Here is a 17,663-nt window from a genome sequence, read left to right as displayed (position 1 = left end):
CATCATGACAGATATGTTTTTATTATGAATCGCGCTGAAACACAAAGTGGGGAGGATTGGACTGAAGCAGTGGTGGTGATGTTCTTTCCTGGTTAAATTTTTGAATATGACTGCTATTTCTCCTGTCCATGTTCACATCACAACTCTGAAGCATGAAAGTATGAAGAACATATGGGGCAAGTGGCGCAAAGTCTAACGTGCCTGACTCCAGAACAGAACATTGCAGGTTTCACTCCTCTCTCGCTCGAGGTTAACGCACGTACATATTACACTTACAACCTAATTTTCCTCATTGTTCTGAAGCCGAGATGAAGTTTGAGCTCCTGATATGCAGACACGACAATCTCTTTCAGTACACGTCCCGGAGAACATCACAGTCAATGTCGCAGCGTCATCACAAGTCAGGAAGACCAAATAGTCCTACACACTGTGAATCGGCACTTTTCAATTTCACAGAGCCAACGATCCAATCGCTGTGGTTCCTCAAAATGGCAAGGAAACTAAATAATTATCTGTCTAATGTTGGTTCATGGAGTGCCGAGGCACCTTCTCCTTGTTTAAGAGGCTGGGACATTGACTCTGATGTTCGTGGAGACATAGATTCATTCGAAGCATTGAAAGGAATCCTATCACAGAAACCCTCGCTGTTGATGCTGAACAAAACAGCCCTTACTGGGAATTTACCCCATGCCGCAGTGGTAAAAGTGTCAATTCAGAACCACGACATGACCAGGGACATATACAGCGGTCGGACATACGTAGAGTGACAGCCCTCAAATGTGTTGAACGCGTTCTTGGCAGAAACAACCGCTTGACTATCCTCATTCCATTTTCCATCCCTTTGCCTTGTATGCCTTAGCATCACAAATACAGATTCAATACCTCTGAAGGTTGTGTTGATTTCAGCACAATGAGTTGCAGATTTATCCACCACCACTGGTGGATAAAGTTTTTACTGCTTATCTCCTGAAAACTTTCTGCCTCTTACATTTAGTCTACACCACTTGGCGTTTGACCGACAGGAACCATTTCTTTCAGCCGAACATGCCTTTATCTCTCATTGTTTTGCACATTTCAGTCATGTTTCCTCACAATATCCTCTTCCCCATTGAAATTAGAACAGAGAAACTGATCGTTTCCAAAAAAAATACACCATTTGCTGAATATACATTGTGTCATTTTCCTGAGCCTGATGTTCCAGTGATCTCCGGAACATGTCAGCAAAAATTGCTACATGAGCACAGATCTCACAACAGCAGTGTGGCAATTGATCGACTAGTTTTAAGGTCCTAATTGTGGGATTGGGTCACGTTCGCCCAACAAAATTAACTGCAGCTGCACAGACTGAACAATGTCAATGCGAGTGCTTGATTGCCAAATGCCTCAGTGAAATTGGAGGATGAACCGAAAGTAGAGTTACTGATCGTGTGATGGGGAGAAATCTCCGAGAATTGGTGGGTTTGAATCAAGATACATAGACAGCAGAAATGGCGAGGGTTTGAAGGAGCAAAATCATCACCTCGACGAATATTTTCATGTCCAAAAAGATTGATTCGCTCCTGCTTTTGTTAAGCATGACTTACTCTGCATAAAACGGTAACAAGTGACAATACTGGATGTCAAATTGCAGATGATCTTTCTGCTGCCACAACGCAAAGAGCTAACTACTGCACGATACCGGCACCGCATGGAATAGCATGATGCAAAAAGCAGTAAAGATAGTGGCAGAGGATATATTAGGACCAGTAGGAATACTTGACAAACAGTGACTGAGACATGCAAACTCATGGTTGGCTGAATGGTTAACTTCGGTATCTCCAGAGGCAATGGATATTTAATCACTTAGTTTGTTGAAGGCGAAGATTGATGTTTTCCTCCAGAATATGATAGCGTCAGGGAATAGCGCAGGGAATTGCTGGAATGTATTTCTGCAAAATAAATGTAGTTTACCATCGGTTACTTTACCAATTTCGTCATACAAGGAAGTGACAACTGCTGTGGAATATCATATAGTGCCAGATTTCAGGCCTGGAATACGAAAAACTGTGTGGTGCAGCAGCGAAGATCAAACTGGAAATGCGGATGAGGCTGAGCCATCGGATATGAGTTCAGTAATGAAATCATTGACTGTGAAGTATTTCACTGAAAGTACAGAGTGAATTGAGATGCCGGGGACTGGGAGTTCCACAATTGCCTGGAGCAGTTTCTATTGACGTGGTCTACGTCGCATCAGGCTGGGAGCTCCAACCTCAACTGCAGCAGCTTTCCATTGACACGAGCAGGGAGTATTGGGATATCAAGCTGGAAGGTCCAACTGTATCTGGAGCAGCTTCTATTGACATCTGCACTGAGAGAAACGGAGGTAATGTTTTCGCTCTCTGAGCTATCTCATATGGCTAACTCTGCTCTGGGCAGAAAGGGAATTTGTTTGCAAGTTTCATTTTATTCAATTTCTTGTAAACTCGCACAGGTCGTTAAAACACATTCAGGCTTCGAAAATTAGCTTGAATACGATGTTGTGATTAGGCATTAGTTTATCAAAAGTGATGGAGCAAAATCAGTGAAGTGAATTTGAAATTCATCAGATGAGCGGAGATCCCATTGAGTGGCTGAGTAGACACAAAGTGAATGGAAGCTTCATGAGGATGAATGTCTTTTCGTTACAAAACCTCCCGCTGCACAAACAATGGATCATTGAAATGAAGCTGTAACTGTGGTTATCTTTCCTGGTTATTCAACTTGTGATCAATAGTACGATTGGTCATGTCCGTGTTTAGATTACAACTCTACAGAATACCAACCTCAAGCACGCGCAAGCGCAGTGTCACAATGGATAATGCGCTTGGTTCGGGTCCAGAGATTGTAGTGAAGGTTTCGACTTGGTTCAAGAGCAAGAATGGCAGGCTTCAAATTCACATACAAGCTAATCTCCCGCACAATGTAGCACATACAATGGGCCAGTGGTACAATGGATAACATGCCTAACTACAGATCTGCTATGTGGAGTTTCGATTCCAACCTGGCTTGCGGGCAGCGCTGACTTTATTGCACTTAAAACTGACTGTTCTGAAGCCGAAATGAGTTTTGCACCTTGAACTGCAGCGACAAGAGTCCCTTCCTTAAATATCCTTGCGAACATCAGAGTCAATATCCCAGATTCATCACTGGAGGGGAAGGTGAATTCTTCACTCACGTTGCCCTTTACACCTGTCAACTTTCCGAAATTCACTGTGGCACCTGCGATTGTAAAGGAAACAAGACGCAGAGTCAAATCTCAGCTTTAGGAATCAGAAGCAGAGGAGAATGGAGAGTGAACTGTCTGAATGAGCAGAGACTGCCGAGTGACCGTCCCAATTCTTTAAGAGGCTGCGACATCGTCTCTCATTTCTCGACGTCATTAATTGATCCGAGGTAATAAAAGCACTCCCCTTGCTGGTGGTCTGCTTTTGCTGATGTCCTTGTCAGGATCAAAATAAACCCCAACTCCCGGACTGAGAATCAAAGCCGGGTCACAGCGAAGAAAGCGAAAAAAATGTAACTGCTAGCCCACCATGGACAGCTACACGAATACCACGTATGTGTAGAATGACAGCCCACAAGGTCGTTGTACATGCTTTCGTCAGATGCAATCGCTTGACTGTCTTCATTCATTTTCATCACTTGGCCTTGCATGCATTAAGATCTCAAGTTCATATCCGTGTTTTTGTGAAGGTTATGTGGGTTCGCCTCTGCACATCCCTTCAGACAGTGAATCCAGATTCAACCATCCGATTGCTGATGAGATTTTTCTGCATATCTCCTCAAACCTTTCCACCTCTTAACTTCAGTCTACGCCCCTGTTGATCGGTCAAGAGGAAACATTTATTTTTAGTCTGCATTGTTCATGTCGCTCATTCCTGAGTGCACATGAAACATGTATCCTCACAGTGTCCTCTGCCTTAAGAAAACAACCCCAGTCAAAAGAATCTGTCTTCATAACCTAAACTTTTCAAATTGGTAAATGTCTGCACGGTTTCCAGTGCGATCACATGACTACTGTAATGTGAATTGCAGAACTACACGCAATCTTTCGGGGGAACCGAATGAACAAATGAAATAAATGACTGGAGAAAGCCACAGAAACTTGTCTTTTCCAATAAAATATCTTTGGCTCAATCCTGCGCTGTGCACTTATCCTGAGCCCGATGCTCCAGTAATCTCTTGTCCGTGTCAGTAAAAGCTGCCCCAGGAGAATTAATTACAGAACAGCTGCATCTAAATGGATTGAACTGCTTGAAAATGCCGACCATGGGATTAAGCACTTTCACCCAAAACAGTGACCGCAGCAGTACAGAATGAATAGTGTAAATGTGAGTATTATATTGTGCAATACCTCAGTGAAATGGGAGGGTGGACGTTTAGGCGAATTAGTTCATGTGGGAGGGAGAGATTTCTCCGATAAAGGGTGGTTATGATATGGGAAACGCAAAGATGTGAGACAGTGGGTGTTTGAAGAAGCAAACTTATCACCACGTAGAGTAATTTATGTAAAACAAAGATTAATTTTCTCAGCGTTTGCTAAGCACATATTACATGGAGTAAAACGTGAAAAATGCCGATTGCTGTGACAGTGATTCGAGCAGAACTTGCTGTGTTGACAATGCCAAGGAAGAACTATTTCATGATCCTGGCGCCACATGGAAAAGCACGAGAAAAAAAGCAACAAGGATCGTGACAGAGGTTATGGCAGGAACAGAACCACACGCACAAAGGAATACTTGTCAAACAGTGACTGAGATGTGGGAACTCAGATTCGGTTGAAGCTTTAGATTCTATGTCACGAGAGACTGTAGAGTTTGCAACACTGAGGTTGTAGGATATTACGTTTGCGAGATAGCTACAAAACCTCAAAGGGTCATGGGAAACTGCAGGGTATTGCTGAAATGTGTTTCTCAATACCACTGTATTTTAACATCGGTTACTTTACCAATTTCGTCACTCATTGACGTAATCATATAATGGCATGTCATATAGTCCCAGTTCAAGGGCGTGGAATCAGAGAAATTGAGTCGCACTGCACCGAAAACTAATTTGATATGGGGTTGGCGTTCAGCACGAGCATGTGACTGCGAAAATGCAATCGGTGAGCGGAATGCCATTCTCCGATGATACAGAGGCGCGTAAAATATCGAGGCTAAAAGCTCCCGCTTTAACGACAGCGACTTCAATTCCCACGCATCAAGAAGCAGTGGGACATCAGGCTGGGAACTCCAATTTCACCTGCAGGAACTTGAATTGACATGGAGCAGGGAACATTGGGACATCAGCTGGGCGAAAAGATAGTCACCTATTTTAATCTGAAGTGAAGTAGTTTTCAGCAGGGCACTTGTTTGTGGATTGAGAGAATATCTGCAACTGGGACAGTCTAAATTACAAAGAAGAATTCTGCAAAGAGTCAATTCTTGGAGAAGCATCTGTGCACAGAGATGCAGAGGAATGTTTACGTCATCTGCCCGTCCCTATATGGTTGACTTTGAACTGAATTAATTTCCATGAAGGGATTTTTTTTGCTCGGTTCACAGTATTCACTTTCCTGCATACTCGCAAAGGTCGTTACTGTACTCGAAGCCTCTGAAAGTTAACTGGTATATACAACGTGGTGATTAGGTTCACGTTCACGTCAGTTATCCTGAAGAAGTGGATTCGAAATTTATCAGATCAGCAGTGATTCCATTGAATGACTGAGCAGACAGAGTGTGACTGAAAGCTTCATGAGGACATATGTGGTATTTTTTTGGAAAATTTGCTGCTTTGCAAGGTGATGAATATTGGACTGAAGCAATAACAGTGATTATCTTTATCGCTTGTTCAACTGGTGAACATGACAGCTATTAACCATGTTCGTGTTAACATCATGGCTCTTAAAACCACACTCGTGCATTCGGGGAGTGGCGCAATGGATAACACGCTTGACTACAGATCAGGAGACTATAGCTTCGAATCCTACCTGGCTCGAAGTCAGTGCGCATTTTAATTACGCATAAAAACTGATTTATCTAAAGCCGAAATAAGGTATGAGCTCCTCATCTGCGGGAACGAGAATGCCTTCATTAAATGTCCCTGAGAACATGAGAGTCAATGTTCCAGCGTCATCACAGGAGGGAAGCCGAATAGTCACGCGTGTTACTCATGGGCACCTTTCCATTTCATAAAGCCACCGATCGAATAACTGTTGCTCGCGGGGATGCTCGGCTTTGAGCATTTTTCGAAACTCTTTGGCCTGTGGAATCAGAGAAGAATGAAGTCTTAACTGTCCAACTGATCTTTTTGAGAGTGAGTTCCAGAGTCTACCACCTGCTGATGATAAAGTTTTCCTACCAGTCGATTCAAAGCTTTCTGCATCTTATCTGAAATCTACAAACCCTGGTGATCGATCAAGAGCAAATGTGTCCTTCAATCTGTCATTCCATGCTCCTCATTATTTCTGCTCTGAGAAAAACAACCCCCGTTTTGCCGAGGCCACGCCACTCAAAACATTCAGAGCGTAACGTCGTTATTTGTTTTGGTGAATATATAGTAAAATTTACTCGGAATACTTTAGCTCGGTTGACTTCCAGTTTTAAAACCAGAGAGAAAATTATCCACAATATAAAGGGATGAAACACAGTGAACAGAATATAGAATACCCACAGAACTGAGGTATCCAAAATAGACTTAGTTATGCATTTCCGAAAATACACAACAGTCCTGATAATTAAACCCCATAAACGCAGAATAAAAATGAATCATGTTTACATTTCGAAATTAGAGGGGCAGAAGAAGAGAGACACGCACATCACTGGAATCTATAGACACCTTGAAAGCCTTCGTGTAATTAAGTGTGCCTGATACTTTGGCAATGCTTAACAAAGTATTTAGGCTGTCAAATACATTTTGAAAGTCTTGTGTTCACTGAAATTTCGTGCCTGTTTTTGACAGAGTGGTATCAGTGCCATTTTTAATCCTCACTGCATCCGTCTAATTTCCCATTCTGCCTATTCCTCTGTCTCCTGTAGGGACTCAGAAAGGTTCAGACTCGATTAACTTCCCAGCTGCTGGGTGTCTCGTCCATAACCACATTGAAGATGGTCGGTCAGCCAGAGAGACAAAGGGCAGGGAGATCTACAGCCTTCAATAAATCCTGTAGTGAGGTAAGATCACTCACAGTGCACAGAGCAGAGAGCAATTAGAGGGCTCCGAATATGGCTAACAAGACATGACACAGGTACAGTGCTGGAGGGGAAGCACAGTTTACACGCACCCCAGGCTCAATCACCACTCCTCATGTACGTTCTGTTGTACTAAGACTCACTACTCTGCAACACTGTATCTATGGCATTTATTGTGCACCAGTGTCTTCAATAATTTGTAACTACTGTAACAGTTCCTATCCCTGTAATGTCCTCATATCCCAATAGTCCTCCACATATTTGAAATGTACTGCATTCCAGACTACCATCCCTATCACTGTAACTTGCTTCAGTGTCCACAACATGCCTTATCTCGGTAATCTCCTCCTCCAATAACTGGAGACAGAGTCATGCAGCACGGAAACTGTTCCTTCAATCCAACTAGTCCATGCTGACCAGTGTCCATGAACGAGTCACGTTTCCCTGCATTTGACCCGTATCCATAAAAACCTTCTCCTCCCCATGTACCTACCCAAATGTCTTTTACATGTTTTTATTGTACTTCTCTCTACCACTTCCCCTGGAAGCTAATTCCATAACTGCACCATCCTCTGTGTAGAAAAGTTTCTCCTAAAATCTCTTTTAAGTCTTTCCTCTCCCATCTCATATTTATAGAGAAAATGAGGTCTGCAGATGCTGGAGATCAGAGACCGAAATGTGTTGCTGGATAAGCGCAGCAGGTCAGGCAGCATCTAGGGAACAGGAGAATCGATGTTTCGGGCATTAGCCCTTCTTCAGGAAGCCCTTCTGTAAATCTCATATTTATGCCCACTGGAACACAGAACATGACAGCGCAATACAGGCCCTTCGGCGTTCGATTTTGCTCCAACGTGTGGAACCAATCTGCAGCCCACCGAACCAACACTATTCCAATTCGTGTCCAGATGCCTATCCAATGACCGTTTAAATGTCCTTAAAGTTGGTGAGTGTACCACTGTTGCAGGCAATGCATTCCATGCCCCGACTATTCTGAGTAAAGAACCTACCTCTGGCATCTGTCCCATATCTATTTATTAATATTAATATCTACCTCAATTTAAAGCTATCTCCCCTTGTGGTAGGCATCGCCATCCCAGAGAAAAGGCTCTCACTGTCCAACCCATCTCACCTGCTGATTATCTTATTTATCTCAATTAATTGACCTCAAACACATTCTCTTGAAAAAAAAGCTTAAAGTCCCTCAGCCTTTCCTCATAAGAACTTCCCTCCATACCAGGTAACTTCCTAGTAAATCTCCTCTGAATTCTTTCCAAAGCTTATACATCCTTCCTGAACAAATGTGGCCACACCCAGAGTTTTGTACTGCTGCAGCATGATGTAATGGTTCTGAAACTCAATCCCTCTACCAATACAAGCTCACACACTGAATGGCTTCTTAAAAAAAAACATAAACCTGGGTGGCAACTTTGAAGGATCTATGTACATGGACATAGAGATCTCTCTGTTCATCTGCACTACCAACAATCTTACCATTATCCCAGTACTCTGTGTTCCTGTTACTCCCTCCAGTGTGAATCGCCTCACACCTTTCAACATTAAACTCCATTTGCGAACTTTCAGTCCAGCTGTCTATCTATAACTTTCTGTAACCGACAACATCCTTCGTCACTATCCACAACTCTACCAACCTTAGTGTCTTCTGCAAATTTACTAACCCATCCTTCAATGCCCTCATCCAGGTCATTTGTATAAATGACAGCAACAGTCGAACCAAACACATCCTGGCAGTACCCACTAGTAACTGAACTCCAGGAACGATATTTCCCATCAACCACTACCCTCTGCCTTCTTTCAGTGAGCCAATTTCTGATCCAAACTGCGAAATCACCCACAAACCCATGCCTCCGTATTATCGGCAATAGCCTACCAGGGGAAACTTAACAAACGCCTTACTGAAATACATATACACCACATCAACTGCTTTACCCTCATCCATCTCTCTGTTCACCTTCTTAAAAAGCTCAATAAGTTTTGTGAGGCAGAACCTACCTTTCACAAAATCGTGTTGGCTATCCCTAATCAACTTACTCATCTTCATATGATTATAAATCCTATCCCTTACAAGCCTTTCCAACACTTTACCCAGAATCAAAGTAAGGCTCACATGTCGAAAACGACCAGGATTTTCTCCACCGCCCTGCTTGGGGTGGCATGGTGGCACAGTGGTTAGCACTACTGCCTCACAGCGCCAGAGACCCGGCTTCAATTCCTGCCTCAGCCAACTGTCTGTGTGGAGTTTGCACATTCTCTCTGTGTCTGTGTGGGTTTCTTCCGGGTGCTCCGGTTTTCTCCCACAGTCCAAAATGTGCAGGTTAGCTGAATTGGCCATGGTAAATTGCCCATAGTGTTAGGTGAAGGGGTAAATGTCGGGGAATGGGTCTTGGTGGGTTGCTCATCAGAGGGTCGGTGTGGACTTGTTGGGCCAAAGGGCCTGTTTCCACACTGTAAGTAATCTAATCTAAGGGGATAACATTTGCTCTCCTCCAACATTCTGGCACTATTCCTGTAAACAATTACGACATAAACCTCAAAGCCAACGGCTTGGCAATCTCCTTCCTGGATTCCCAGAGAATCCGAGGGTAAATCCCATTCGGTCTCGGGGACTTATCTATTTTTGGACTTTGCAGAATTGCTAACACCTCCTCCTTCTGCACTTCAATTCAATCTAGTTATGGACTTCACTACCCTGGGTTAAAGACGTTGGCTTATCACCTTACCTGTATCCCTCGTGGTTTTAATCATCGTCCTGCGATTTGTATCATCGAAGGACAATGACGCAAATAGTTCTGCTCGGGTCCATGCCACTACTTTGCCACAATGTTCTGAGATACACTTGTTCAGGACTTGGGCTTTCTCTACCTTTATGTTTGAAGACCTCCAGAACCACCTCTTCTGTAATGGGGACTCTTTACAAACCATCACTGTTTCTTTAATTGACTTGTCCGCAGTAAGTTCTGACATAAAATGTTCATTTAGGGTCTCACTCATCTCCTGTGGTTCCACACATGGATGGCCTTACTGATCTTTGCTGGGCCCTATTGTCTCTCTAGTTGCTTTTTGTATGTGTGTACTGTAAAATTTCCTTGCATTCTCCTTAACCTTATCAGCCAAAGCTATCTCATTCCCCGATGTTGCTTTCCAGCTTATCCAGCTTCTCCTTTTCTCTCAAATCCTTTAGTATCAGTAACACCTTCGTCAATCCTTGCTCCATTTACAGTTTCAGGAAATGCTTCCTAAAGCAGGAGGATCAGAATTCTATGCAGTACTCCAACTGGGGACCCAGCAATGTCTTGTACAGCCGTATCATGATGTACCAGCTCGTGTCCTCAATGCTCTGATCCATGACGGCAAGTGTGCCTAATGTCACTTTCCTCATCCTGTCCACCTGCATGCCACTTCCAAGGAACAATGTAACTGTACCCCTTGGTCTCTCTCTGTTCGACAACACTGCCCAAGGCCCGACAATTAACTGAGAGTCCTCCCTAGTTTGCCTTAACAATATCCATCACCTTAATCCAACTCCATCTTTCATCCTTTGGCCCACTGGCTCAGTTGTTCGCGATCTCCTTCGATAACTGTATTCCCAGCCCACTATAACCCGTGTTATATACGGACGTTTATCAACAAACTTACTAACAATGACTCCTATGCTCTTACAGAAATATTTTCTGTAAATGATGCATAACAGTGGATGTAGCACTGTTCCTTATGGCACACCGCTGGTCACAGGCCCCCATTCTGCACAACAACCCTCTCCCACCACTGTTTCCTACTGTCAAGCCAATTTTGTATCCAGTTGGCTATCTCTCCCTGATCCCATATGATCTAATCTTACTAACCAGTGTTCCATGCTAAACCCTGTCCAAGGCCTTGCTGTGGTCAGTATCGACACAGTCTCCTGTTCTGTCTTCTTCTATCTTCTTAGTCACGTCTTCAACAAACTCAGGCAAGTTTGTGAGACTCTACTTGTGTACTTTGCGTTAACTGTTCCTAATCAACCCTTGCCTTCCTGTCCCTCAGAGCCCCCTCCAACACCGTACGCACCACTAACGTCAAGCCAATTGGTCTTTTGATGCCTGGCTTTCCCTCACAGCAGTTTTTAACACTGGCACAACATTAAACACCCTGCAGGCTTCCAGCTCATCACCCGTGGCTGTCACTGATATAAATACCTCTTTAAGGGGCAATTCTTCCTGAGTTTTCGCCAATGTCCTCGGATATACACGATTAGCTCGAGGGATTTGTCTTTTTTTAATGTGTTTTTAAAACACCAGCTCGTAACGTTCTGTTATGTGGAGTCTTTTGAAGACTTCATTTCCCTGACTTCCCCAGCTTTTAAGTACTGATGCGAAATTTTGGTCAAGGATCTCAGCCATCTTCTGTGGTTCCACACATGGATTATACCATTGATCTTTAATGGGGCATATTCTGTCTTTAGTTAATCTTCTGTCGTTAGTATTCATGTAGAATTCCTTTGGATCTTACTCAGCATTATCAGCCAAAGTTTTCCCAGGTCTCCTGTTTGCCCTACTGCTTTCCCTCTTCAGTGTATTACTGTACCCACAATGTTCTTCGAGGAGTCCAGCTGGCCATATATGACATGGACTGCCTTTTTCTTGACCAGAACCTCAATATCCCCAGTCATCCAGAATTTTCTACTTGTAATCAGCATTGTCCTTCACACGAACAGAAATATCCTCACCCTGAACTCTCATTTTATCGCTCTTTTGAAAGCTTCGCAACTGCCTGAGGTCCCTTTACCTGCAAATAGTCTCCACAAACAACTGTTAAAAGCTCTTCACCGATACCTTCTGGATTGGGGCAGGACAACGTTGATGGTTCACTTGTGGACCAGGCCTGTCTTTTTCCATAACTGTTTTCAACCTAATACAGCTGTGTCACTTTGTCAAAACTATCCCCAACTAATACCTCAGTCCCTTTCCCTACCTTTTTCCCCAAGGGGAGGTCAGGTTTTGCCCCTTTCTCCAGGGGGAGGGTGAACTACCAGTGATAATTGTGCACATCAGTACCCATGACATAGATACAGTTGGATGGGTTCTGGTCAAGTGATTATCGGGAGTTAGGTAAGAAGGTAAAAAGGGCTACAAGGGTAGTGAGCCCCAGATTACTCCCAGTGCCGCTCATCAGTGAATATGGAAATAGCAGGAAAAGCCGGATGGATGAGTGCCTGAGGAGCTGGTGGAGGGGGAAGGGTTTTTACGTCTTGGATCATTGGGATATCTTCTGAGGTAGAGGTGACCTGGAAAAGGGGGGCGTGTTGGACTTGAACCAGAGGGGCACTAGCAATCTGGGGGTGAAGATTTGCTAGAGTTACCTGGAGGGTTTAATCTAGTTTGCCAGGGGATTGGGATTCTGAAAAAGAGAGAGACCATCGGCCACTCAGAGGAAAATACACCAGCCAACGAGAACAAGTTTCCTATTCAGGATATCCAGGGGCACAGCCAAGGGACGGAAAAGACTTCTGGTTAAAGGCCATTTATTTCATGAGGCCTGCCTGGTAAGGCAGACTAAGTCAGAACATGGATTGGCTCTGTGGACTGGGATATTACAGCCATAACAGAAACTTGGTTGAGAGAAGGGCAGGACTGGCAGCTCAATGTTCCCAGATACAGAGGGTGCAGGCGTGACAGAAAGACATGTAAGTGAGGAGGGGGAGTTGCGCTTTTGATAAGGGAGAACATAACAACAGTGCTCAGAGAGGATACTCCTAAAATGTCATTTAATGAGGCCATATGTTTAGGAGTTAGAAAGAAGAAGGGGGTGGTCACTTTGTTGGGACTGTATTACAGACTCGCAAATAGCCAGCGGGTATGAGAAGAGCAGATGTGTCGAGAGATTGTAGACAGCTGTAGGAATAAGAGAGTAGTATTGATTAGAGATTTTAATTTCCCCTGGATTGACTGGACAACTCAAAGAATAAAAGGCCCGTATGGGTTGGAATTTGTCAAATGTTACCAAGAAAGTTTCCTTGATCAATATGTAGATGGTCCTACTCTACACAGGTGCGCCCAACATTGGATCTCCCCTGAGAAAACAAGGTCAGAAAGTGACTGAAGTGTCAGTCGGAGAGCACTTTGGGTCCAGTTGACCGCAACTGTCTTAGTTTTAACGTAACTATGGAAAACGATAGGAGAGGTCCACAGGTTAAGAAGCTATGCTGGAACACAGCCAGTTTTGAGGCGATGAAACAGGATCTAGCAGAGGTTGAGCGGGTGAGTCTGTTTGAAGGAAAAGAAACGACTGGAAAATGGGAGGCTTTTAAAAGTGTAAGACTGCAAATCCAGGGTCAGTATGTAACTGTTAGGGTGAAAGGAAAATGGCAGGTTTAGGGATCCCTCGCTGATGAGGGATATTGAGGCTCTGCTCTGGCAAATGAAGGTGGTATACATTGGGTTTAAGGTTTCCATATCTTCCGAACCTCTTCCAGCCCTAAAGACGCAATCAATCTGTGGAGACCCTATAATCTTCTCACTGTCCCGGTCCAGTTCCTAAAGGAACTGCGATCTGTGTACCATGCTCTCATCACTACCACCCACCCTGTCAATGTAAGCTCTTCCAGTATTTCCACCAATCTACTCATCTGCATAAACTTTTCCAGCCCTTACACCCCTATCTGTGTGAACATCATGGTTACCTACAATACTTCACCACTTAGGCCAAACTGGAGGAGATTACTAATGTTCCTTTATCTGTTTAACTGTCTCCAACCAAAATTGCTGTTCTCATCTCCAGGAACATCTGTCCGATTCCACACCTTCCCTGTCTAAATAAGCCCAGAACCTAAGCCTTTCGATAACTCTAAACCTGTTCAGTCCCAACTACCCTCCCTTTGTGTGTTTTTTCTTACAGTCTATACATCCTACATTATCTCTGTAATCCGCTCCAATCCCAAAATAGTCCCTGTCTGTGATCTGACCTTTCCTACCAACTTCCTTATCCCTATAAGCTGCTCCATTCCTCCCTCCTCCCCAACTCCACGAACTCCTGCAGACCCTACAGCTCTCCAGATTTTTGTAACCTCCTCTGGGTCGATGGTCCTCCCTCCCTGTGAAATCACCTCCAGTTCCCACATCCCTCTCAATCTGGGTCCTCTGCTCCAGATCAGACCATTGCTGTCTCTGTAAACACCTCCACCTCTGACAACTTTTCCCATTTGTGTAACTTTGTTCAGAAACCATGTTCTCCAGCTTCCTGAATCCTCTTCCTGCCATTGCAGCCAAAACCATGTCTATGTAACAACCACCAGTGCTTCCCAACTCAGTATCCTCTTGCAGTCCTAACGAAACACTCAAACTGTGAAACCTCTCAATTCCCTACAATCCTCCCTCCCTCCCTCCAAAAATGCCTTCATCACATGAAACCTCACAATTACTAAAGCCTCCTTTTGGCACTGCAACCCTCCTAATGTCTGCAAAATCCTCCTGTCCTGATATTCCTCCTTATCTCTGTAATTCCCACCACCCTTCAGTGCCCTTCTGGGGAACATGGCAGAGGAGGGACGATTTGTGGAGTCTGGGCTCTGTTACGGAGGTAGAATCCTGGGAATTAGAGATTTAGTCTCATGTTTGTTGTGTGCAGAATATTGGCGAGGACTCTAATGACAGGATTTATGACTACTTGGAAAACAATAGTTAAATTATATATAGTCAGCATGGGTTTGTGAGGGGCAGGTCATGCCTCACAAACCTTATTGAGTTCTTTAAGGATATGTCCGAATACGTTGATGGCTCATTCAGAAAAGAAGGATGATCGGGATGTGGGGAAATCTATCTGTCTGGAGACAGGATTGGGTGGCCCAGAGAAGACAGAGTGTGGCAGCAGATGGACAGTATTGAGCCTGGTGCTCAGTGACCTGTGGCGTTCTGTAACAGTCGGCTCTGGGACTCTGCTCTTTGTGATTTTTATAAATGACTTGGATGTGGATGTTGGAGAGTGGGTTAGTAAGTTTGCCAATCACATGAAGGTCGGTGGAGTGGTCGGGAATGTGGAGGGCTGTTGTAGGTTGCAATGGGATATTGACAGGACGCAGAGCTGGACTGGAAGTGGCAGATGGAGTTCAATCTGGAAAAGTGTGAAGTGATTCATTCTGGAAGGACGAATTTGAATACAGAATAAAGGTTGAAAGTCAGTATATTTAGCAGTGTTGAGGAACAGAGAGTTCATGGGGTCCATGTCCAGAGGTCCCTCAAGTTTCCACGCACGTTGGTAGGGTTGTTAAAAAGGCATATGTTGTGTTGGCTTTCCTAAGCAGCGGGATTGATTTCAAGAGCCGTGAGGATTTACTGCATCTTTATAGCATCCTGGTGAGACCACACTTGGAATATTGTGTTCAGTTCTGGTCCCCTGCCTTGTTTCTGTTCGCCGAGCTGGAAGCTTTTGTTGCAAATGTTTCGTCCCCTGTCTAGGTGACAGCCGCAGTGCTTGGGAGCCTCCTGTGAAGCGCTTCTGTGGTGTTTCCTCCGGCATTTATAGTGGCCTGTCCCTGCCGCTTCCGGTTGTCAGTTGCAGCTGTCCGCTGTACTGGCTGGTATATTGGGTCCAGGTCGATCTGTTTGTTGATGGAGTTTCTGGATGAGTGCCATGCTTCTAGGAATTCCCTGGCTGATCTTTGTTTGGCTTGCCCTATAATGGTAGTGTTGTCCCATTCAAATTCATGTTGCTTGTCGTCTGCGTGTGTGGCTACGAGGGATAGCTGGTCGTGTCATTTCGTGGCTAGTTGATGTTCGTGGATGCGGATCGTTAGCTGTCTTCCTGTTTGTCCTATGTAGTGTTTTGTGCAGTCCTTGCTTGGGATTTTGTACACTACATTAGTTTTGCTCATGCTGGGTATCGGGTCCTTCGTTCTGGTGAGTTGTTGTCTGAGTGTGGCTGTTGGTTTGTGTGCTGTTAGAAGTCCTAGTGGTCACAGTGACGCAAAGGTTAGAACAAACAGTCTTACCACAAATTCAACCCAAACTCTGGGTCAGATTCGCGGATGACACCTTTGTAATTATTAAAAACACGGAAATAGAGAAAACACATCGGATCATCAACTCCACACTCACAGGAATCCGATTCATGAGAGAGGAAGAAAAGACAACCAACTCCCATTCCTAGACGTGAGGGTACAGAGAACACCAAATGGAGAATTTACCTCTAAGGTACACAGGAAAGCCACACACACAGACAAAGTCCTGAACTATGAAATTAACCACCCCAATACACACAAACGAAGTTGCATCAAGACACTATTCAAAAGGGCCACAACACACTGCAGCACACCAGAACTGTGAAAAGAGGAAGAGGAACACCTATACAAGGTATTCGCCAAAAACGGATATCCGCGCAATTTCATCAACAGATGCCTAAGGGAAAGAAAACGGAACGAGGACATGCCGAAACCCAAAGGCCTAGCCAAACTACCATACATCAAGAACATTTCTGAAATGACAGCCAGACTACTGTCACCACTAGGACTTATAACAGCACACAAAGCAACAGCCACACTCAGACAACAACTCACCAGAACGAAGGACCAGATATCCAGCATGAGCAATATTAATGTAGTGTACAAAATCCCATGCAAGGACTGCACAAAACACTACACAGGACAAACAGGAAGACAGCTAACGATCCGCATCCAGGAACATCAACTAGCCACAAAACGACACGACCAGCTATCCCTAGTAGCCACACACGCAGACGACAAGCAACATGAATTTGACTGGGACAACACTACCATTATAGGGCAAGCCAAACAAAGAACAGCCAGGGAATTCCTAGAAGCATGGCACTCATCCACAAGCTCCGTCAACAAACACATCGACCTGGACCCAATGTACCGGCCACTACAGCGGACAGCTGAAACTGCCAACCGGAAGCGGCAGGTGACCGGCCAATATAAATGCCGGAGGAAACACCACAGAAGCGCTTCACAGGAGGCTCCCAAGCACTGAGGCTGTCACCTAGACAGGGGACGAAACGTTTGCAACAAAAGCTTCCAGCTCGGCGAACAGAACCACAGCAACAAGCACCTGAGCTACAAATCTTCTCACAAACTTTGGTCCCCTATTTACAGGAAGGATGTGCAAGTTTTAGAGAGCGTACACAGGAAGTTTACCAGGATGCTGCCTGGAATGGAGGGCATTTCTTATGAAGAAAGTTTGAGGGAGCTAAGGCTTTTCTCATTGGAGTGAAGAAGTGGCGGGGCGACCTGTTCAAGGTGAACAAGGTGATGAGAGGCACAGAGAGTGTGAATAGTGAGAGACTTTTCCTCCTATGGCATAAATGGCTATTGCAAGGGGGTGTAATTTTAAGGTGAATGGAGAATGGATAAGAGGATAGAGAATGGTAGGTGGTTGGAATGCACTGCCAATGGTGGTAGTAAAATTAGATACTTTCGGAACATTTAATAGATTCTTGGACAGACACATGGATAATAGTAAAATGAAGGGT

The sequence above is a fragment of the Chiloscyllium plagiosum genome, unplaced genomic scaffold (genome assembly GCF_037043375.1).
Source record: "Chiloscyllium plagiosum isolate Xiang-an unplaced genomic scaffold, Cpla_swu_hap1 HiC_scaffold_33, whole genome shotgun sequence".
Classification (NCBI taxonomy): Eukaryota; Metazoa; Chordata; class Chondrichthyes; order Orectolobiformes; family Hemiscylliidae; genus Chiloscyllium; species Chiloscyllium plagiosum.
Note: the sequence above shows the minus strand (reverse complement) of the source record.